Here is a 16,384-nt window from a genome sequence, read left to right as displayed (position 1 = left end):
CACACGCGCTGGAGTTGGTCATGGACAAGAGAATCGCTGAGTTCCACGCATTGTTATGGGTTCGCTATTGCCACTGGGCACGCGCCCACTACCAGAATGCTTGTCGAGCCATTATTTATCGCGACACCAAATCGAGTGCACACGCAATGTTTAGGTCTAATCTATGAGCCGCACTCATTTATCGTCACCGGGGATACTACGTAAATATCGTCATTGGGGTACACTGCGATTCCCAAACTACGTCATCAAGTTTTGTGAATGAGAAATTGAAAGAAAACCATATCTCTTGTGGCGCATTCCCACTGGAAGCGGATCCGCGTTCGCAAAGCGGTTGCGAACGCGGTTGTATAAAGATCCAGTACAATTGCATGCGCATTTGATGATATCAAATGCGCGTGCCATTGTACTGGATCTTCATACAATCGCGTTCGCAACCGTTTTGCGAACGCGGATCCGCTTCTAGTGTGAATGCGCCATTACTTTTGAAATGAAACCGCAAAAAAGGGGTTTCTCGGTCAATGGCGTTGCGTGCGGGTATACTTGTGTCCCACTAGTGCCAATAAACTCGTGTAAAAAAATGAAAGCAAGAAAACATTTCATTTGAATATCGTTGCGGCGCCAATTTAAACCCCGATTGCGACTCCCACGTAGGTTCGAGTCAGTGCTGCACAGAATTCGAATGGCTTGACGTTTACCCTAGACTTCCTGCTCCGCATAACAAGAGATATATCTCCCATTGCCCAGCCGCCAATGCCCCCGGGGATAGATATATACTCCGTTTCACTTCACGTCTGCAACCGACGTTTGCGGAGCGCAACTTCGTCTGCTCCTTCATTTTGCAGGGGTGGTGGTGACGCCAGAAAGACGCGGAGCTCTGATTGGCTCTGATCGAAGGGTAATGGAGACCTCAAAGCAGGCTGCCTCGAGGTCTACCCCCTGTACTTCGATCAAAGCCAATCAAAGCTCGGTGTTCTGACGTCACCACCACCCCTGCAAAAGAAGAAGCAGACGAACTTGGGCTCCGCGTACAATCCGATGAAGCCGAATCGAGCAGCACCACATGTTTAGCCTCAGGCCGCTTATCGCCTTTGTGCGTTCCATATCAACGACTAAACCCATTACGCACAGTAAATGTCCCGCGATTTAAGTATTTTTTCTTCTTTTTCTGTGCACTATTCGTTAACGCAACCACACAAAAAAAAGAAGAGCGTTATGACGATGCACATTTGGTGTTGCTTGGTTGGCTCTACGTCAGATCGTGTAGACCAACTCAACTCACTGACGTCACATCACTGCGCTGCGCTGCTGTCGGTACTGCGCATGCGCAAAAGCTTTACTCCTCCCGAACGTGGTTTCTGCGCGTGCGCAGTGCCCACGACTGGTGTAGGCAAAGCGGGCTTGTGTGTAAACACTGTGGTGGTGTATAGCGTGAGCTACGGTCGGACAAAGTGAAACGTATAGCCAGCCTATCTCCGACTGTGTAATTTATGCGGAGTAGAAATGAGAATCCAGAATTACAGGCGGCAGACGTCATAACCAGGCGGTAGCTGGCAGATGTATATGAGTGCTCTCGTGGCTCTCACAAAATGATTAGCGCCCTGCCAGACACACTCAACACCTGATACCACAGGAAATAGTGTTGGACACGCACGACAGTGTGCTAAACATTTTGTGATGGCACTACAAGCGCGCTCATAAAATTCTTGAGGAACGCCAGTTGATGGCGTTTTTTAGAAGGACACTAATTGGTTAGCGACATTATTGCGTGGCTAGTGCGTTTTTCTTTTTCACACAGCTATCCCTACATCCCCCCCCCTCTTTTTGTGCCGTACATTGATCATGTATAAAATATTGAATTGACATCTTTGATTTTAGTTTCTGGCGAGCTGGCGAGCCGAACGTTTTCACTTCAAGATCAGCTGCAATGCACAAGACCCTTGTTATTTAGTTTACTGATTCGACGTCAGATTATTGTTCCGTTCTTTTGTACCCTTCAAATTAATTGGTAAAGATGGAAGAAAATAAACTGTATAAAAAGAATTAAGATTGAAAATTGTTTTAAGCGTGGTTTGATTTCTTACTCCGCGTGACTTTGTACACTTCGTCTGAAAACTTTTCAAACTCATTATATTCCTGCGCTTCGCTGAGCGAAAAGAGATAAAAAAAGAAAAGCTAGCCACAATTACGCATTCTTCGCAAGAAACTTGGAAGTGGGTAGACGTTCCAAAATTATAAAAAAAAAAAAGGGTCGATCGTGCGGCAAGATTGCCGAGACATAATCACCCTACGAAAGCGCTCACGTATGATGGCATTCCAAGTTCTTGAAGGGCCTCTAAAAATATCGTTTTTCCTGGAAACCCTTCTTCTCTAAAAAACATAAGAGCGCCGAAAACTGCGAGGACCAACACGAAGGAATGCAGCACAAGAGCCTTGATTTCTCTTACTTCGTTCTGGTACTTGTTAGTTACGGCGCTTTTTATAACTTTTTAAACAACAAACCAACTAGTCCAATTAACAACTTTGTTTCTTCTTCTCACTGCCTTGATAAACGAAAATATTGAGCAGCATGAAAAATATCGATCTTGTAAGCGCGTTAATAGTATTGTGGCCAAAGATACAAACATTGAAAAATGTCGTTCAGCTAAATATTACCCGACTGAGAAAACTGTCACAAATAAGTTCTAACCTTTTTGAGAACAACACGTCAGTTTTTACTTTTATCGATTTTATTAGAATAACGGCATATCTAAAAGCCCGACAAATATTATGTGTTTGCTAAACTAAATCTGGGAGAAAAGCTCCCAAGCCCTAGCCTGTGCTATTTTGACTCTAGCAAGACGAAAGTTTGGTTCAAGGTCCAAAAACTAATTTATCCGACAGTTTTTCCTTTTTTTTTCTTACCGATCAAGACGCTTCCTTCATGCAAGTTTCGGTTTGCTTTTATATATGAAACAAAAATATGACACAACCCATATTTTTCATTAACGATCTAGACGGAAAAAAAAAAAGAAGAATGAAGGAGAAAGACAAGAAACACGAGGGTAATCTGCCTTTGCTCAACTTGTTTCTGCGGAGCCCTTTCATGCGCGTTCTAATTACTCTACCGAAGCCTCCCCCGCCCTTGCCTTAAGCCTATAAGCACTTCTTTTGTTAAAGACTCTCTTCGTCGCCCTGCCACTACTTGGAGTTACTCAATAATTTCTCAAGATCAGCGCAGCCATCAGCCGGGCTGCTGGAGGGATGCAGGACGTGCTAAGAAGACGAAGACATGATGTCAAATAAAACTTTTTTTTTTCGCACTTAAAAAAAAATGTTTTTGAGTATTTGGCGTGGAGCAAAAATAAGCAAAAGGCCATAAAAGGGAATCACTAATTAATAGAAAAAAAAAACAAAAAAAAAGGGGGGGGGGGGGGGTTCTAGACGTCAGAACATAAGTGAGGTGAATTTTTAAAATGAGAATATGTTCTCCTCGGTCAATAATGTCAGTATTTTGTTAAATTCTCATGGTAAACTCTCTCTCCCGACAGTTTGACATCCAACGAGTTTCCCAACAGTGTAACGTTTCTCGCGATGCTTCACGCAGCTAGTCTCTGATAACGAAGGGAGCGTTCAGCACCACTGGTTGATGTTAGATTCCGTTAGTCCGTACCATGTAGCAATGCGCTGTATCTAGATCCACTGTATATGGCAGCTTTAGCTGACATACTGCACTGCGTTCAGCCTTAAAAGGATACGGAATCGAAACTTGAAATATAGAGAAAACATCAAGAAATGAGTTCAATATGATCAGCTAAGCCTGTAATGAATAATCGCACGGTCGTATTTTGAGCAGATGGCTATATTTTATGCTCTAAATGCCGCGATTTTGGCGAGCGCTTCAAAATCAGCCATGGAGGAGCGCGATGCATCTCGGGAGATCCGGCAGACGTCTTGACGTCATCATGCCTCGGACGACCAAGCGTACCGTAGTGACGAGTTTTGCCACTTGGAGGCGTCAACGCGTTACAATCTCGCTTTGTCGAAGTACCCAAGGGCTGTAGATATCGCGGGGCCAGCACGCGCACCAAACCTGAGAACAACCGAACCACGCGTTTGCACGTCGCGCGAGAGCTGAAACCAAGGTGGCTCACTTCGTTTTGGCTCTTTCCACCAAGACGCTTCGGTATTGCGTTCAGGCCTAGGCAATCTATACCAGTGAGCGGACATACCGCTGCGGCGCTGCTTTCAGAGGCATGTTGTCGTCACGACATTCCATTGAAGCTTCATAACCAACTACCAGGTGGTTTTTGATTATCGTTTAATTCACTTTAAAATATGTTTTCTTGCGTTTTCTAGCGCAATATTTATGTTTCTGTGGTTGTGCTGCTACCTGCGTCGTGTTGAAACAAAGAAATGAGCTCCAGAATTTGGTTTCCGTACCCCTTTAAGTTGAAACTGCAGCCAAAGCTACAAGCGTAAGCTAGTCCGCGCTCCTGGCTTTGAGGCATTCATTTCTAAACTTCGTTTCAACTTCAGACGCAGCTGATGCTAGAAGCCCGTGCTCCGGGCTTTCAGTGTCGCTGCCAAGCACGCGCGCTCGTGCAGTGCAAGCACTGCTCAGGACCACATGCTCGCGCTTGTAGCATCGGCTGCGTCTTTACTGAGTAGAAACGAAGTATTGGGGAGGAGATCGAACAGCCACGCCTTTAGCGGTACGCTTCAGCCGTGGGGACAACAAACCGTATCTTCATGTTTGCTTTTGATCTGAGAAATGAAAGATGACTATTCGAAGGCCGTTCTCCGTGCGTCTAAAGCACTGGTCAGAGAGAAGCGCTCGTGCCCAGACTGTGCTCGCGAGGTTCAATTTCTTTGTTATACTGTGTTAGTAAACACCGGACTGTGGGGACAACAAGCTCGATAAAGCGCCCCCTATAGTTCGATCTCCTGCCCAATAGCAGAAGCGCTCGTTCTGCGAAAGAACGCTTTAAAGCAGAGACCTCGAGCTTTCATGTTTAAGACATTGTCTGCAGTCTCAGCTTAAAGACCCATACGCAGAGATAAGTGTGAAAGAGTTTGAGTGCGTTTGACTGCGTTGAGGCTGCGAGACACCAGGGGGGCTATGTAGCGCATTTTGCACTCCCAGGAGACTACGGGGAAGGAAGTGACGTCAACAACGCAGCAAATGCAGATTGGACGTTGATTTTGTTTTCTTCTGTCAACATCCAATCTGCGTTTGCTCTAGTCGTTGACGTCGCTTCCTTCTTCCAAGTCTCCTGGGAGTGCAAAAAGCGCAACATAGCACCCCTGGATATCATTGCTTTTTATTCCGTGTGCCAAGCTGTTCCTTGAATTTGCTTCCACGCTTCATACAAAGCACAGATCTGCCGGACACCCGCTTTCGTTTCTTGATGCAACGCAGTTAAACGCACTCAAACGTTTTCAAACGCAACTGTGCGCAGGGACCTGAAAGGTCACCCAGGGGACCTTTAAGCCCCCTACGCACAGTTGCGATTCAGGGATCCTAGAAATCCCTGAGTCAGGAAGATGCGCGGCCGATTTCTTTATTAGAAAAACAATCAGAGTTGGCAACACACTGAGGTCATCTACAGCGATGGGAGGAGCATGTTCCGAAACCAGGACCCCTGTCAGCCAATAGCGAGCGAGGGATCTTCGCGCCACCGACCGGTGGAACCGCGGAGTGACATCTCGAATGATCGCGGCTCGGTGCCAATGAATACACTCTAAAAAAAGCCCGTGAGTCTGCTTTCCCGCACAACACTTGGAGAGCCAATCACCGCAACTTACGGAGGCAGTTCAGCGAATGACATTGTGAAAATATATGATTAGAGAAAAAAAAAAACGCAGTCTGAGTTGTGACATTAAAGGTCAACTCCGGCCAAAACTCAAAATTAAATAAATTACTGGTATCGCTGTAGTGACACAAAATACGACTCCGGCCAAAATATTACGTCCGTAGGACGCCGCATTCTCAACTAATGCCGATAACAAAAATGCGACCCGCCGCGAGCCGCCGCTCCTTAGCGGGCGGCCAGCGGGTTGCCGATCGCTAAAGCAACATTGGGCCATGACGTCCGTATCGTTCTCTTTTTTTCCTCCGGTGCGGGCGTTGCGCGGAGTGCGTTTCTTCGAGCCGCTACCACCGCTACTTCGGCTTGTGATTGGCGTGTTTAGCAGTTGCTTTTATCTGTAGCCCGTGTAGCTTCGGTATAGCCTTTTGGTTTATTTGCTTTTGAGGACTCCATGACTCGTTTTAGCGAACAACTCGGTGCGCCAAAGACTTTCCAGCTGTTCCCCGAAAGATGCCGAGTGCAACTTGTAGCGCTGTGGGCTGCTCAAACAACCCGCTGCACAACCCGGAGGTGCTTTTTCACAAGTGTCCGACGGACAGGAAATTGGAGAAGGTGTGGGTGAACGCTGTTCGACGAGTGAACTTTGGACTTCGGCTTTTACGCGCCCGAGGAAAAAAGAAGGAAAAGCAGTCGTGTTCAGCCCAGGACACGTGTGTTCGGGCGCCGCGGCCCGCGCCGGAGCCTAAAACCTTCGTCTCTGGGACTGACCCGCAGCGCGAAAGCGAGAGGGCCCCAAGTACTGGCACGTCACTGGCAGCGCGGCGTAAAGCAACGCCGCTCCATCCACGGAGCCCAGATGACAATTTAGGCCTAGCGACGAGTACGGAAGACCACACACACGGCGACAGCCGCCGAGTACGGCACCGAACGAGTTCACTTGTTTTCCAGTCGCTAGCTTTTGGGTGTACAAGCGACGAGTACGGCATAGCGCACGCACCGCGGTGGCCGCCGAGTACGGCACCGTACGATTTCACGGGTTTTCCAGTCGCTAGCTTTTGGTTATACGCACTAACTCTTGCTACATATGCTGGATAACTATCACGTATACAGAATTAAAACACAAACAGCTTACCTACTATCTTTAGGCGGCTAACGCAACAGAGGTAGGTGGCGCTCGGCCTGCGTACTCGCTGAACGAGAACGATCGTGACGTCACGTTCACATAGCGGCTGATTTCCAGTGTTGCCGGGGCCTCGAGCGGCTAGTTTCGGTTTTGTTGGCCGCGTACCCAAACAAAACTTTCAGGCGTCGATATCTTTAAAACTACGCACAATAACGAGAAAAAAATTATACCTTGCAATTTAGGGACGCTGACTGCACTAAAGACAGTCATAATCCCAAAATCGAAAGTATGGACCGGAGTTGCCCTTTAAGTAGTGCAAGCGTGACGTTTTGCATTGCTTAATGTCACAACTCGGACTGCGTTTTTGGGTCTAAACATATGTTCGGCATTGTCATTCGCTGAGCTGCCTCCGTAAGTTGCAGTGATTGGCTCTCCGAGCGTTGTGCGTGAAAGTAGACGCACAAACCTTTTTTAGAGTGTACAGGGGCAGTGGAAAAAGCGTCGGCGGCGCCCCATCGGCCGTGTGAAGCCAGAAGTGTAGACTGCCGCGAGTGGCGCTGTTGTCGAAATCCAGAGGACATGGCTACTGTAACATGGGATATGGCGTCGCGTATGTTCTCAGGTGGTTTCTGTAGTGTCTATGGTCATTTTCGCAATTTTCTTTTTGGTGAATGTCAAATGCTTGGCATTGTGATTACATAGGTTCGAGTTTTGTCGCTAAGCAATGAAAACGAAGATAAAGAAGACGGATGCGCACCACTACATCAAGGTATCCACGGAAACGACGAGGCACGTGCAGCCGCACGGGAGAAGCTACAGGCAGCCCCACCCGGCTAAGGTTCAGTGCACCCTGTCGTAGGTGAAGACATCGAAGAAGATGTCGACCCATCGGAAATCAAAGCCCAAGAACGACTAGAAAGAAGCCAAAGACTCGCCGATCAACGCAGGCCAGACGAACACCCACTTCTATCGACCTCTTACAGTCGGTGGGAGCGTGTATGCCTACGAAGGTTGCGCACAGAAACCGCCATGACACCGGCCTTGAAGTATAAATTCCGCAAAAGCAACAGCGGGGAAGACGCCGAAACTGACATGTGCGATCACTGCCAAAGATTGGCAGACATCAAACACATCATCCGGGATTGTCCCAAAAGTGATATCATGCGAAAACTAGCTCTGAATGCTCTACCTCCACAAGAAAGACCATCCTGCCTAAAGGAATGGGTTCTTCCAGACGGCACCCCCGAGCAAAGAAAATCAATTTTAGACTCGCTGATAGAGTACATCAAGTCCGCAAGACTTGATATTTACATTCAACCCCAATCCCTCCTTTCCCTCCCCCTGTAGCCAAAGACGAGTTTCAAGGGCAAGAAGTACCCCACCTTAAAATAAAACATTTTTTTCACACACTCCGCTACGTGCCAGCATGCAAGACTGGTTACCCCAGTTTTCACTACATTCCCCAAGTGAGCTGCTAAGAACCGCTAAGATCAAAAACAGCTACGCTTGGCGTGAACTTCGCTTGCAGGAGTTCTCCGGAATCGAACACCAGCACTACATGGTAGATCCTACACGAAGCGCCTCACCTGGAGGCCGGCTAATTTTCCACTATTCTTATGCTAGTTCACTGTATCCATAGAGCTCGGACTACGATCCAGCCTAGTGAGCGCGCGCTCGAGAGCTGACGACCGGACACGTCACAACCGCAAGAAAAAAAAAAAACACAAAAAACTTAACAACATTGAGCGTTGTTTTTGAGACAAATATTGCAGTATTATGTTCCCTTTCGACTACTCTTCATCTACAAAAGCATACCCGTTTCGTAATTCCAGCGTCTGCAATCTCAATGAAATCTCACGCTTTCATTGGTCACATGTCCTCCTGGCTTTTGGAACAATATTCCTCCCATCGCCCGAGATGACCTCGGTGTGTTCAATTTTAGATTGCTTTTTTAATAGTGAAATCGGCCGCGCATCGTTATATGATTTATAGATTCCTAACATGCTTAGAACCCATTGAAGTTGGATGGGGTCGGTCACTGATGGACCCTTCCCCACTGGTCTTCCCCGTGCTGTTCCTTTCGGCCAGCCCCGGTTTTCTTTATTTCTCTACGAAATTGACTTTTATTTAGGAATTTCCACTTGATCCAAGGATCCAATTCATTTATATCGAATTAGCTTTACTACTGGTTGTGCCTCCCTAGGCGGTACCGGTCGAAGAACTTTATTTTCCAATCTCAACCTACATCATGTCTCGAAATGCCATGTTTTTCACAATCGGTACGTGCGTGAACCAAGGCGGTCGTTGATGATGATCCCGTAACAACCGTGAATGTGGTCATCCAACTCAGCATTTTTTTTTTCTTCTGCGGCGTCGCGAAGCTTTAAAGGAAAGAAGACGCAAGTTCGACCGAGTTAGCGCTATACATGGGTTGCACGTAACGTTTTTGCACCATGCCGGTGTGCAGTCTACAGGGTGTCGCCCCCCAAAAAAAATCACAGTTTATTTTTTTGTTGCAAAAATAAACTTTGCGTCACAGAACGCTCATTCTTCGACCGAAGGTAGCGCTAGAGGTCACAACCAGATGCCAAAGTTTCAGCCCGAACCAATATCTTATTCAAAAGCTATAAGCGATTTTCTAAAAATTTCAAAGGGAAAATTGCGGTCGATGGAGCTCTCGAATGCGTGGAACTCTAAGCATCAGAAACCGGAAACGAGCAAAAATGAGTCCAATTTTCCCATTGAAATTTTCAGAAAATCACTTATAACTTTTGAACAAGACATCGGTTCGGGCTGAAACGTTGGCACTGGTTGTGACCTCTAGCGCTACCTTTGGTACGAAAATGAGCGTTCGTCAATGCAAAATTTATTTTTGCGAAAAAAAAAACTATTTTTTTTAAGGGACACTGTACTTTTTTTTCTAAAAAAAAGAAAAAAGAAATCCGGTAGTAAAATTGGTGTATTTGTGTTTATACGGCTGAACGCTAGTTCGCCACAGCGGGCGTCTGGTGTGTCAGCGGTAGATGAGCAATTTTGCCAGTGCGGCACAACCGCTAGTCTGGGGTCTTTAACGTGCACCACACTATAGTCCGTTTCACCTTATGTTGTACCGCAGTGAAGGCTAGAAGCGCTAGCTCATAGCGTTGGCAGCAGCCCTTAGTGCACGAGAGCTTGTGCCGCCGAGAGGTTCCCTAGAGCAACGAGTTCGCGCTTGTAACCTTTCCTGGGGTAAATCATAGGGTGAGATAGAGTATAGTGATTCACGACCACACGCCATATACGATGTTCATCCATATTGAAGCGGGCAGGGGTGGGAAGACTGATCGCCAATAATTCCCAAATCACCCGTTTTGCTTTGTTTCTTTCAACGCAAAAAAAAAAAAAGAAACAAAAGAGAGAGCTCGCGGCGACTTGTTTCGCGTCGGCACAAAAAGACGGAATCAATTATGAGGCGCCGCTGGGCCATATCGACCGCGCCGCCAGCCGAACACGCAAACACGAGAAGCCTGTCGAAGGAGAGCGGAGAAACATGATGGAGAGTGGCGTTGTGTATTGAAGTGGCCGATTAATAGCGCCCGCTTCTTTCGCCAGAGCGCGAGAATCACGAGCGGCCATCGGAGCCCATACGCAGAGTTTGCAAATGTACGGAGAGAGCATAAAATAGGAAAAAAAAAGCATGCAGTGACGTCATATGACTCGAGCTCTGATTGGCCGGATAGGAGGTACAGACAACGGATAGACGCAGGGCCCTGCGCGAGGAGCAGGCGACGCTTCTTGTTCGCTTTGATTGGAGGGAGATGGTGGCCAGAGGCCGAAGCAGCTAGCCTTTGCGCCTACCCACTAATCCATCCAATCAGAGCTCGGCGACGCTCCGACGTCACCGCACGCTCTTATCTCCTCCTCTCCTTCACTTTCTCTCCGTACGCTCCGTTCACACCAAAGCTGACAGCGCCACGGAAGCTATACGTGTTCGTTGAATCGGTCATATATATATCTCCCTTTCTCCACGCGATAACCCTCGCGCCGATATCCACGTGCAGAGAGCCGGGGTCAGGTGAGGGAAGGAAGGGAGGCGGTCGATTGGCCTGGCCCGAGTGCGCTGTCTGCTTAGGGGCGGGGGGGATAAAAGGCCACGGCTAAGGCAATACCACTTATGAAACACAAGGCCCGAGACTTTCTCCCCAAAACGTCATCACGAGTGGATACACGCAGCGCCGCCCATAGCTTGCGTCAGCATCGTCGTCCGCAGTGTGAATTGCATCATCTCACAACGAGTGCGACCTTAAGACGCAGAGACGCGGCGATGCCAAGACGTCAGACGCGTCTGCCACTTCGCGGTGGCTTTCGTAGGGCTGCAGCGCGTCCGCCTCTCGCTGGGGCGGGTCGGTGATCTACGCAAGAGGACGTGAGGCGCAGGCCTTGTCTTTTAAATGGTACTGGCACAGGCCCTTCCATCGTTTTTTGTTCCTGAGAACACCAAGAAAAGAGCCGCGGGCTCATCTCATCCCATCAGGCGGTTCGTGCTCCATTATTTGGATTGCTTTAATTACTGAGGAGCAGGGCGACGCACTCTCGATTCTCTCTGTTCTTGGACTAGGGTTCGCGTATTTCTCTCGCCTCTAATTATTTTTTTTCCTAAAACAATCAATTTTTTTTTTTTTTTTAAATTTGCGTGATTTTTTGCGCATCTGTTCACGAAGGCGAAGAAGGTGCCTATCACTTCTTTGATTTCATCTCTTCGGCTTTTCAGGACTCTACTGCGAGGTGACGAAACTTGATAATAGAAACGCAAGCAAACGCAGGAGCGTTTGCTTGCGTTTCTTTACGTTACAAGTCACCGAAATACCCCTGCATCGAATGCAGCGTGCAAGGCTACTTCTTGAACTGATTGCCCCGATTAATATGAAGTACAGATGTCCCGCTGGTTCTCGACGTGAGCAGATGCAAGATGTCGTCACATAACGCAGCGTAAGCAAGCGGTGCTGCATGAGCCGGCCTTGGGTTGTACGCTATAGACACGGAAATGCGAAAAAAAAGCAGCTCGCTTCGGGGCAGATTTTCGAAAGTGAGGCCTAATATTAGATCTGAAACTGACGTCGAGTAGTAAGATGTTGTTGTTTCGCGTTCGAGTGATTTAATTTGCATTTTCAAGTCAGAAGCAAGACCGCTTTGCGTGTAACTTAACTCCTCAACGACGTCCGAGCATAATAATTCTAGGTTTTTTTTTTCCTTAGACGTTACGCTATTTTTTTTCACGAAGCTCGTGCTCCCTGGTAGAATGAAGCACTGGTACATATTGGTAAATTTAGAAAGATCTTCCCATCTATGCGAATGCTCCCGGGATGAAAGTATTTTTGATCCGCGACACCGCCCTGCGTTTTCTCAAGGAGCTTCGCGCAACTTATTTAATGAGGTACGAGACGTTCCTTCACTTTTTGTACACCATACAGCGATTTGCCCGCAATGATCTGGTGGCTATTTATTCCCGCCTGCCCTCAGTAACTTGGCCTGAAGCAGCAGTAACATTGCTCTCACATCGTGCAAAAGACAACCTGCCGACGATGTCTGAGACCTGTGCGTTCCTCGAATGATGGTTCTGTTAGATCTGTCTTCCAAAAACTGTTTACAGACATGTTTGAAGCATACCTATGTATGAAGCAATCGTGCTTCGAACGTGATTGAAGCATGCGCGCAGATAATTCTGTCCTATCTGCGCGGACACCGCAGCTTTTGTTTCTATTTATTTATATGGGCAATATCACTGCAGGCTGAGGTTTTCCCCAGACCTCTTCAGCAATGTCAAGCACCTCTGAAACCAATCAGCTTGTAAACCTAGGTTCTTTTTTTCCCTCCCGTGTTTCTGAATTTGTATGCAAAACGCCACAAAAGGACAGATCAATGTTCAATTAATTTCTGGCCGTAATCGGAATAAACGAAAAAAGCTTCCGGGAAATATGCCATAATTCATACATGGGTAACTTACTTCCAAAATGTAATTTAATTACAAAGAAATTTTATTTGCTTCAAAAGTAGTTTAACTAATATTAAAATTGCTACTACGTGAAAAGTAATTATTCCAATTATAAATCACTTTTAAAAAGTAATGCAACTACTTTACAATTACTTATTTCTGAAAGCGACCCGACTTGAGCCATATAACTTTGAACGAGTTGTATAGAATGCAACCATTTGTTCCTTCCTTGCCGTTATGTTTGAGGAGGCTTAAAGGACGACAACCAGACTCGAAATTCTGCAAGGCAGAAGATCCTCCTCACCATGAAAGAGGAGGAAACAGCAAGTGGGGGAAAAGTGGAAAGCGCGAACTGGTCGTAGGTCTTAAGGCATCACTGCATAAATATCACGCATTGTACTTTCCTTTTATGAATTTTCTTAAATTCATGTCTGAACTCCGTTTGGGACAATGAAGTACTACGCTCTTATATTTTCATGAAATAATAATAAATTAGTTCATATGCTGGAAGACGCCAGATTGCTAAAAACAATTGTGTTGACACACTTTTGTAAGGCAGGCAAATAAAGATGTGACAACTAGTCATATATGAATATTTTACAAGTGTTAATTTAAAACTAAAATCCACACGCGCCAATACGACTACATTCACACACAAACATCATGTTATTGTAAATTATTTACATTGAGTTAAAATTATAATGGCTCAGAAATATACAAGAACCAAATCGGGCTGTCGAACCCTTGGCGACAATATTCACAGGTGTGAGGTCAGTTTGCAAAATGCTTATGCAAATAATATGCGAAGTAAAACGAACAAGAAATAAACCTGAAAATAATACGAGGATACAAATAAGCAAAAGTACAGGAAGAGAGACGTAAAAAACTAGCAAAAAAGTAAGAAAAATAACTTGAGAAAAAATTAAAATTCTCAACCTTGATTGAAAGCTTAAGCAAATTCTTTTCCTTTCAATATTTTGGCATGTTTGCGCAATTGTTTTCTGCTCGCACCGCAGACGGCGCTACATATGGCGCCGTTAAGGTAGGCTCCAAAGAGGATTTCCTCTCAGCCCGCAGTGTAAGCAACAAAAAAAGAAACAATGCCACGCTATTTTTGTTGTGCGTGTGTGTGAGTGCGTGTGTATGCGTGCGAGTGTTTCGTCAAATACTTTACTAGGGGGAATACATTTCACTCCTTTTAAATACAATAGCCTCGGCGCGGACAGGTTTTCTGAGCTTGGCGAGAGCCATCTATCGTGGGGTGGTCTCGGCTATCGGGCGGTAAATGATTATGATGAAGATGGTTGTTCTACATACCAAATTCACTGTTGTGGAAATGCTCCAGACACGTGCCGCGCGCCACTTCTAGGAAGAACATGGCGTCTAAAATCTAGCTCAGTGCTGCGCCAAATACTTTGCTGCGCTGTGCCGCCATGATCTTCCCAAGGGTTGCACATTGCACGTGCCTCGTGCATCGACGCACCTTGCACTACTTTTGGAACATGGAGGGGCTTTAGCTGGAATCGGAGACGACACCGCCGCGGCCGCCGCGAACATCCAGGTGCACCTGCGCGTGGATTGACGCGGACCTCCCCTCCGTCAGAGCTGGATTCGACGCTGTAGGCGTTCTGTCTAATGCAAATGAGCGGATGGAATGCATTCCACTAGTAAAGTAGTTGGTTTCACCGAGAGTTGGGCCGCTTGTGCGAGCGCTGAGGCTTTCAGAAAACTTCCATCGGCGGCGCAAAGTGTCGCAAAAGATATTGTAATTGTGCTTGAAATTTTGCAACTGGCTAGAAAGTAATTAAATTACAATTTCAATGTTGTAGCAAAAATATATTCATTACAATGACAACTTACCCAAAAGTAATTAAACTACAGTAATTCATTTACTGTAATTGATTTATTACCCAAGTATGCTATAATTTAGTAGAGTATTTCTGTCTGAGTACACGAGAATGTATATCATGTTCTAAAGATGTAAAAAAATTACGTCATTTATCTCAGGAACGCGAACTATATGTCGTAGGGGCGTTAATGGAATGTCGCTCACACATTTGGATACAAAGCACAACTTCAAACGTATCTTACTATCATCCTCCACGTTTGTTGGGTAGGGCATAACGACACAAATGAAGAATACTGGGGGTGTTCGAATATTCGGGTTTCGAATTCGAATAAAATATATTATCCGAATAATTCGATTGGACTTCCAAATTCCTACTATTGGAGTTTTCGAATAATTATAATCATCGAATCCACAGTACTCTTGCAAAACAATTAAGGCTTGTTCTCGAAGGCTGTTCATATGGTAAGTTGTAATAGTCCTTAGAGGCTCTTGCTAGATCTAAATCAAGCCTGCATTCAACAGCTTTGACTAATGCGCAATTTCAACAGAAAATAAATCGCTTCTTGCGTTTCTCAAGCGAGGCGGTCATGCACCGAGCTTTTTTTAGGCGCTCGAAGAAAGCCCGAAAACCACGCACTTTCTGAATAAAAAAAATAAAAAAATCTTGCGTCATCTTCAGCCAGCTCAGTGTGCTGAGAACCTATTCTCCATTGTCACGTCAATAAGATGACAAATTATTATCAAAATGCAAATACCACTGCCTGTCTCTTTCGCTAATCCGTCGTTCCCCACAGCGTCGAAGTGAGGAGGGTTAGGTGACGCAACAAGTCCCCCAATTCAAACGGTTTAGACATACCTGTTCATTAATCCACAACGCTGCGATCCACACGTGGATGGGTGGACATATCCGTAAGCCCCTGCGGGAGAATAAACACAACTTAATTTTTTTCTCATCTATGCGGCTATTTTGGTTAGTAATGTAAACAATAAAATAAACTGTTTCGCATTCGTATTCGATTCGATATTGGATTTTTTTTACCATTACTTGACACTCTTCAATTCAAACTTTATTTCGAGCTTATATTTCACCATTCGTACACATCTAAAGCGTAAATATGTAAGGCGTTTCTATTAAACGGAGAAAAACATACATTAAAGAAGCGTAAGCTGAATATTTTGAAACGCGTTTTGCAACATCTGTCTGTTTTTGTTTTACTCGCGAGCACTCGTAATAATGTTAAAAAGGAAAAAAAATACACGAGCCATGCGCATTTTTATTCGTTCATGATGATGCAAGCTCTGTCGCATTTCTCAAAGTCGCTCTACTGTTTACTGACCTTCGCAAGGTCTAATGACAAATGGACCGAGTGTTGCGACGTCCAATACCATGGTTATGACTTTATTTCAAAAAGATGGCCTCTGGGACTGGATAGCGTGGCATCGTATCATCAAGGAGCCCATTTTTTTGTTCTGATTAGGAGACCAGCGATCTCTGTCTTCCTGAATAGTGTTGTCTATCCGTCCACGATTATTTCGGTGGTCTCAGCAGTTTGCTCTCTTCGGCCGCTTGCCAACACCAGTGACTGAGACGAAACGTAATAACAAGTAAAAGAGAAGCCGAGAATGAATTGCGACTCCTTCAACAACAAGCG

At 45.8% G+C, this 16,384-nt stretch overlaps 1 protein-coding gene across 1 annotated transcript in view; it reads right to left on the bottom strand.

Moving 5' to 3' along the window:
* The window catches only part of LOC121837038 (tachykinin-like peptides receptor 99D), a 28,844-nt gene extending 13,192 nt beyond the window's left edge, over positions 1-15,652 (bottom strand). The window contains exon 1 of the mRNA XM_042292357.1: positions 15,589-15,652. The gene's annotated coding sequence lies outside the window, so the exon portion shown is untranslated. The remainder of the gene's footprint in view (positions 1-15,588) is intronic.
* Positions 15,653-16,384: the final 732 nt, after the last annotated feature.

The sequence above is a fragment of the Ixodes scapularis genome, unplaced genomic scaffold (genome assembly GCF_016920785.2).
Source record: "Ixodes scapularis isolate PalLabHiFi unplaced genomic scaffold, ASM1692078v2 PGA_scaffold3__209_contigs__length_174095766, whole genome shotgun sequence".
NCBI lineage: Eukaryota > Metazoa > Arthropoda > Arachnida > Ixodida > Ixodidae > Ixodes > Ixodes scapularis.
Note: the sequence above shows the minus strand (reverse complement) of the source record. Positions and strands in the feature narration are given on the sequence as shown.